This window comes from Hevea brasiliensis, chromosome 1, assembly GCF_030052815.1.
Source record: "Hevea brasiliensis isolate MT/VB/25A 57/8 chromosome 1, ASM3005281v1, whole genome shotgun sequence".
NCBI lineage: Eukaryota > Viridiplantae > Streptophyta > Magnoliopsida > Malpighiales > Euphorbiaceae > Hevea > Hevea brasiliensis.
Window position 1 is genome coordinate 94538422 of NC_079493.1, and position 8072 is coordinate 94546493.

An 8072-nucleotide genomic window follows, 5' to 3' on the forward strand; every position below is an offset into this window, starting at 1 on the left:
GTTGCCCTCTACAATTCAATTTCTTTGATATGTAGATATCGTCAATGTCCCCAAATGAGGAAAAAGCCTTCCATAAATCTCTTTCGTTCCAATCAGGTGGAAAGTTTGCAAAACACACTGTTAGGGAATTGTGATGCTGCTGCAAATCAGGGTTAAGTGGTTTCAGATTTGAAGGATGTGAGAGAGGGTTAAGCTTCTGAGGTTCTGTAATGGTGATTTTGAGGAGGGCATTGTTTTGGTTGGGCTCAATGGTAGGGTTGAGGTGGGGATGATGAGAGGATTCTGCCATATCTCCTTTCATACTTGGTTAGTAAGAAATCCTATTAGATATTCTAATTTCAAAGGTTGCCTGATTCATCACTTTACAAAGAAACCATGGATCAACCAGAATGGAAAGCTACTCAGTTCTTTATTTTTGAGTTCTTCAAGCGAAATCAAACTATATATACAAAGCTAATTTTCTCTCCTCCTCCTCTATGTTTATTCCTGCATGAGTTGAATGCTGTTACGCTTGCCAGTATATTTATGTTGTTGCTTCTAATATGAGCATGAAGTCCCCTATTATTCCTCCATACATGTATTGTTGTTGCGCTTCTTCACATGGATATGCAGAGAATATCTTAACTAAGGCTGGTGCGAGCAACTGGCTGCATATAACTCTGTGTTGAAGTGGTGAAAATATAAATGCTCACACACACGAGTAGAAAATTTTTGGCAACGGTCATGGAGTTGATGAATTTAATTTACGTTTAAAGATTTATGCAAGAATATTTTATATCTATGTATAATGATCAGAACCCTTCATCATTACAAATTTAAAATATTAAGAAGGGAATCTCTTGTTTTGATCATTCGCCTAAAGAGGCTGTGTGATCCATTTTCAAGGTCTTGAATGCACATCTCCATATTCTTAAGATGGCCTTGAACATTCTGCATAAGCATGAAATTATCATATTTGCAAGCTGTCTTGCATCCTACAAGAGATTTCAATGAATCGTCTACCATGACAAACTCATTCTCCTGGGTTTCTTCTTCATCAGAAGCTACTCTTTTATGGAGCATAAGCTTAGATATCAAGGACCAATGGCTTGGCTTGGACTCTGCCTTTTGCCCAGAGATGAAAGACAAGAAGGATTTTAAGACACAGAGAGTGATTGTTTGAACCTCTCTTAACAAAGTAACCAAGGTTGCAATCTCATTGCTACTATCAGTACAAGAGAAAGAGTATTTGTTCTCTAAACCCTTCAGATTGGTCAAGGCTTTTTGGATTGCTTTCTTTGCCAACTTTCCAGAGGTCAGATATTTCCTAACCTCAGTTGCAAGACCATTTTCACCTCATTGTCTTCTGCGAATAGTCGATTGAAGCTCCAGAGTATATTCCTTTATCTGCAACAATGTATCCTTGGCAGAGTTACAAAGATCAAGAAGTTGAAGAGATCCATCAAGCAACTCATCAACGCACTTGCCATTCTTCTCGCGGGCTAATGCCTGTTGAATTAGAGGCAAAAGAAGCAACTTATCAATGCAATCATGGAGATCTGGAAGGCCGTTAAGCTTATGAGCTATTGATGTTGATGATGTAGAAGTGGCTTCAGAAGCCCTCAATCTACAGATATAATCATCCAACTTGGACATGAGAGGGTGTGATCTGGAGGGCAAACTGTCAGAGCGACCATGGAATAAGGATTTAGCCATTTCTGAAAATTTTGTTAGAGATGAGTGTCCTAAACTCTTGGCTTGAAACTCTTTAATACTTGTCTGCCCTTCATGGCCATCTGCTGCCCTTTATATGAGTACATAGGAAGGGTGGACAAGAGGAATCTCATCCTCGATCTTGATGGGTGTGTGATTTTGTTTTGGTTCTAACAATGTCTCAGCCATGTCTATGCAGTGTCGCACGCCTACCACTTATACAACTCATCACCAGCTTACTTGGAAAAAAGCTCAGAAATGGTTTTAAATGGCATATATAATAGCAGCGCACGGATGGCAGTCATATACTACATTTGCTCTGAACTAGCCAACCATTTTTTTTTTCATTTTTTGAAAAGAGAGAGACATTAATGATATTGTCGATCTTCTATGAATATATATTATTGTGAAGTCATTACATGTTTCAGATTTGGATCTCCATAAAAATTTACTCAATATTGTCTATTGTTCTTTAATTAATCATTAAGATTTGTAGTTTCTTTTTCCCAATTAGTTTTTGTTATGTATATGCATATGATAAGATCAATTGAACACGAGTGATGCTGACACTATTTCATTTCTCGCATGAAATAATTGTGCAAGGCATCTGCATTTCTTGCATTAAATAATTGCGCAAGGCATCTGCGTGAACATGGATGCAAGCTAATTTAATTCATATGCTAATTTAATTAATTAATTATCAAAGCAATGAAAGGAACAAGGCACCTACGTGCCAGTAAGAATTAATATCAACTTTATTGTTAATATTTGATATATTAAAATAGGGTAATTAGATATAAAAGGCCAAATGTTTGTGGTGATTTGTAATTATGGTTAAACATTTTAATTGTGGACTATAAGCTTCAACCTTTGATATTGTGTGCAATTTTAGCCAAACCTAAAAGTGATTTGTAGAATTTAAAATTTTGTCCATTAAATTTATAACTATGATAACTAAACACCCCTAAATAAATTTTGTACTTTACTAATTAAGTTAATTGATTGCTTTAAAAATTTTAAGTATGTCAATTGAATGAATAAAATCAACTCATTACATATATAGATTAGACTATGCAATCGGTTGGTTCGGTTTTGAACCAAACAAAAATAAAAAAAATTGAATTGCACAATATTAAGAACTAAACCAAACCAATTTCAAATCGAAGTGAACCGAATAGAACCCAAATAAATCGGTTCGATTAAATCCATCGGTTTACACTTTGACAATCAAGCGATGATCTCTCCCAATTCTCGAACAAAACACATCCAAAAATAATAATAAAAAAAAGAACATCCTTGAAACTAAGATATTTCAGCAAGCAATCTCAAGATTCAACAATCAGATTTAGATTTCTCCTAACCAAAGCGATTTCAACAATCAGAGAAGCTACAACCTAATAATTTCAATAAACAATGTAAAATCAATCTAGGAAAACAAATTTAAAAAACTCAATTGTTCAAACAATGAATTAGGGGTGTACGGTTCTAGTTTTGGTTTGGTTCCTGGTAGGAATCGAAACCATAACCAAAGTTCGATTCTTTTGTTTTTTTAGAATCAAAATTGAAACCAAATTTCAGTTTGGTTTCGATTTAGTTTTTAATGCATTCGGTTCTGATTCTGTTCTAACTTCGATTTCGGTTTCGGATCCCGTTCCTACATTCAAATTATTATATTTAAAAACAATTATATACTTTTAACATCAAAACATCTATAAAGATAACAATATTAATATTAAAATAACAATACTACCAAATAAAATATCAATAAAGTAACATAAATTTAAACTAATAGTTCTCACATATAAATTCATGATAATACCTAGTACTTATAACAAGTCCCATTAATATTTCCACATTCCAAATTATAAAATAACAACAAATCAATATGCAAAAAAAAAAAAATAATATAAAGTTTCACTCTCACATTTTGCAGAAAAAAAAAAAATAAAACAACTAGCTTCCACGTTCCTTATAACTACATTTTTCCACATGAAAAGTACTCCATCTGGCCTTCCTCCATTATGATGTCACCTTCATTTTTACACAATAAATATGTTAATAGATGAATAATTTGAATTAATTAAAGGTAAAAAAATATCAAGTCAATTCACAACTCACAATATCAAGCAATCCACTCTAGTTCTTGGAATAATAATCTCTATAATTTCAGGATTTTGAATAATCTTTGAATTTCATTACATGAAAAAGAAAGCAAGTCTAAAGAAAAAAAATTTGCAAACATTGAATTCTAAATTATTTTTAATTAAACAAATGTTATACTATTTTTATTTCTTAATTAACAAAAATATTATAATAACAAAAATATTATAATTTAATATATCGTTCATCTATTTGTAAGATAGTCATGAGATAAAAAAAAGTTAAAATAGTTATGATAGAGTTTTTATTATTAAAACTTTTTAAAATTAAAACTAAGATAATTAATATAATTTTAAGTCCCTTCATAAATTAGGATATATATATATATATATATATATATATATATATATATATATATATATATATATATATATATATAAAATTTTATTGAAACTAAAAAATCATTAAAAAAACATATGCATAAAATTTGTTCTTCGGTTTGGTTCTGGTATCATTTTGATTTGGTTGCAGTACGGTTCTTCATGAAGAACAAGAACTGAACCAAAACAGTAAATTAAGTACAGTTCGGTTCCTATAATAGCAGTTCTTTTTTGGTTTCGGTTTGGTTCAATATGGTTCTTCAGTTTGGTTTAGGGCCCGTGGGAACTGTGATAGCCCTACAATCAATGATCAAAAAAATCTAATAAAACAAAAATAGTGCATGAGATGAAGAAGAAGGATAAAAAAGGAGAAGAATTAAGGGCGTGAGAGGGCATGTGGCACAACAGAAGGATTATGAAGAAGAAGAATCTAGGAAGACGTTGACTATTAGGATGGGCATGGGGATGTGATCACAATTAGTGCTTGAAGCTAGCGAGGCTACAAGATGCTGGTGCGAGATGCATGTGACGGGGGTAAGTAGTGCTAAAATGATAGGAAGAAGAGAGCATTTGAAGGTTTCAAAATTTTGGTATCAATTGAACCTTCTTTGCCATGGTTTTAATAACGGCTATTCCTGTTACTAACTTGTGTGTACTTGTGTTCTATCTATCGACAAAAAAAAAAAAAAGCTTCTTTTAAATATTGATTTGGGCTTAGGTTGCAAAGGTAGAGTGACTACTAGGTCCAACTACTAACGTGGACTTATTTGGAGAGCCTTTAATTGACGGCCCATTAATTTTTGTCGGATTAGTTTTTTTTTTTTTAATGAATTTTCAGTTTAAAACTGAACCAAATAAAAATATTGAACTTCTCTAAAATTCTAAACTGGATTGAATCGATTAACTGAAAATTGAAGTAGAACAATTCGATTAAAAACCATTCAATGCTCACCCTTATTAATGGATTTCAAATAAAATTTAAAATTTAAGGCGTTTGGTTATCATAATTATAAGTTTAGTCGACAAAATTTAAATTTTCCAAAATTAATTTCGGGCTTTGGCTGTTGCATCCAATTTCAAAGGTGGGGATTTGTTATACAAAATTAGAGCTTTTAGCTATTATTCCAAATTGTCGCAAATGTTTAGCCTTTTAGGTCTGATTGACCATTAAAAATATTAATGATCTTAGACTATTTATTAAGTACAAGAAATAAATTTATATTTATATAAAAGAATTTTATTCTAGAGGTAACATTAACTATAAGAAATAAATGAGCCCCTGTTCTGACATTCACCTTTATGCAGCTTGCCACAAGTAACATATTGTGGGATTAGCGCCTGACCCTTATTACATGGTTTTATTAGTGTACTAGATACAGAACCTAAAACAATACTCGATTGTTGATGAGCTAGCTTATGTGAGACTTGAGCCTGCGCTCCCCTATTCTGATCAAAATGAGAGGAGTTATAATCACCCCTCTTAGCTGGAATTCTTATATAACTTGGCCTTCTAATCTTAGGCTCCATCTTAGTAGCTTTTTTCTTTTCACACTACTTAACATTGATTGTTCCACTCACTAGTTTAGTGAAGCTATTATGCTAAAAAGCTATTACTAAATTTCGGAGGAGAACTTCAACTCGTCCTTAAATTTCTTGCACTTATCTTCTTCATTCACTATGAAGGCAACCACAGATTGAGATAATTGTACCAACTTTAGCTCATGATCTATAACAGACCAAGTTCCCTTGCCTCAAGTTCATAAACTCCATATTCTTATCATTCACATACACTTTAAGCACATATTTTTTTAAAGTTCTCTTTAGAAATATTCATAAGTAAATATTGATGGATATACCATACTCTCGAGAATTGTATTCCACCAACTACAAGTATCCTTTAATCATGCTTTTGTGCTCTAATACATTTTTGAATGGTTAGGTGCAGTGGAAGGCACGAAAAGGCAATTTTAAAAAATTATAAACCCTATGTTTCATACATCACATGAAAATTCATGTTGCTATTTCAAATATCACATATTTGTAGTTACAACTCCTGTGACTCAATTGCTATTAGCCTGTTTGCCATTAGAAAGCTAAAAGCTAAAACCTAAGCTAAGGTTTTAGGGATTTTACTCGAATAGGTGCAAAATTAAAATCACTACCAATCCAATAGCTAAGACCTTTAAACATCGGTCCTCTGGTCCGTCCACACGAGCACACGATTAATGGTGGTCCAACTCTTGAACCAAATCCTCCTTGTGATCTACCTTGCTTTGGCCAAGTAATACATAAGAGAAGGAATAGGTTAATTGGTTTTCCTTTTGGGTAATTAGAGAATAAACTTCTCTAACTTTGATTCAAGAGTAAAACACTTCTAATGTCTCTTGAATTTATTACAAGAAGAAAAGGGTAGAGAGGATTTTGGCTTGAGAGAAAATGAATAGAAGAGAGTGGTTTTCCAAAAGATTCCTCCAAATAAAAGAAGAAAATGGCTATTTAAACTTTAGGGAATTCCCATATCCCTAAATTGGGTAGACTTCTATACTTTTAGAGATTCTAATCCCTAAACATAATTAGTGGTGTAATGTCTCCCACTAATCACATCAAATTTGCAAATGTCATCTTCTCATCTAATTAAGTAGATGAGTTGGCCACCATCTCATGGTGCCACTTGTCAAGTTGAGCCAAAATCTTACCAAGCTACTCAAGCCATTTTTTCTTATGTCTTCATAAGCCATACAAGTCAAACAAATTCTTGTACCTTATAATTTCTATCACATATAAATTACAAATTAATTAAACTCTTTCAATCAATTAAGCTTATATTTAAACACTTTAAATATAAGCTTAATTCTTCTCATTTACCCAATTGCTTAAATTAAGTTTCAGGTCTTGCTTGGGACTTTCCAATCTAATTATAAACTAAATTCATTAATTTAATTAATAAATTAAACTATTTAATTGATTAATCAAATTAATTATGCCTTGATCATTTGTTCATATATGTGTGACTTCTTAGGCCCATTACTAATTAGCAATGAGAATAATATTAACTCTTTAATATTATTAGAACTCTTTCCATACCTAGAGTGAAATTCCCTCCACTCTTGGTTCTCATAAATCCTGATTTACACTTAGCATAGTGTATTATGACCACCTAACTAGTGATGAATTAAATCATCCCTTACCTTTTGATCATACATATTATATACTAAAGTCTCTCCATTACAAAATCCAGATTCTAGTTAGGGTCACAGTTTATGTGAATCCCTAATTTCTTGGAATCATAAATTCTCATCTTAATTCTAATTCTTGATTTATAAGACATTTTCATCAGAAACTCTTTTCTGACTTTAGTCGATCTATCTTAGCTAGGAACTTTTTTTTATCAAGAATAATTTATATAGGTGTAGGACTTTATCCTTATATGCTTAGGATAACAGATCCCATCTTGACTAAACACCTATCTTCATATATAACTTGTCGGAGCCAACACACGCCCTTATTCCCATTCCCAGTATAAGCATGTGAGTGGTATCAAACTCAAACTACCTATATACAAGATAATCGTGTTGTCTCAAGTTAAGAGATTATATGCACTATTATAATCTAGATGACAATGATTGATAAGAGTAAACTCTATGTACATGTCATCTATGTGTCATTAGTTTGGCCTACTTATCTTATAACTGCCCACTATGTTTGTACTAATATTATAATGTTAGATTGCATGAGGCTCACCATTTCACTTTCATTAGTATCTCATACTAATCCATAGAAACAAATAAAGGTGATAGTCTACTTGGCTAAATCATACCCAATGAGATATCATCGACTGTGAACCATAATTTATAGTACTTATGCCAAATTATTTCATCACTTATATTCTTAACATCTTAA

The 8072-nt window shown here is 32.1% G+C and overlaps 1 pseudogene; it reads right to left on the reverse strand.

The window, feature by feature from the left end:
* Positions 1-807: 807 nt before the first annotated feature.
* LOC110667763 (uncharacterized) lies at positions 808-1695 on the reverse strand (annotated as a pseudogene).
* Between the last annotated feature and the right edge of the window lie 6377 nt (positions 1696-8072).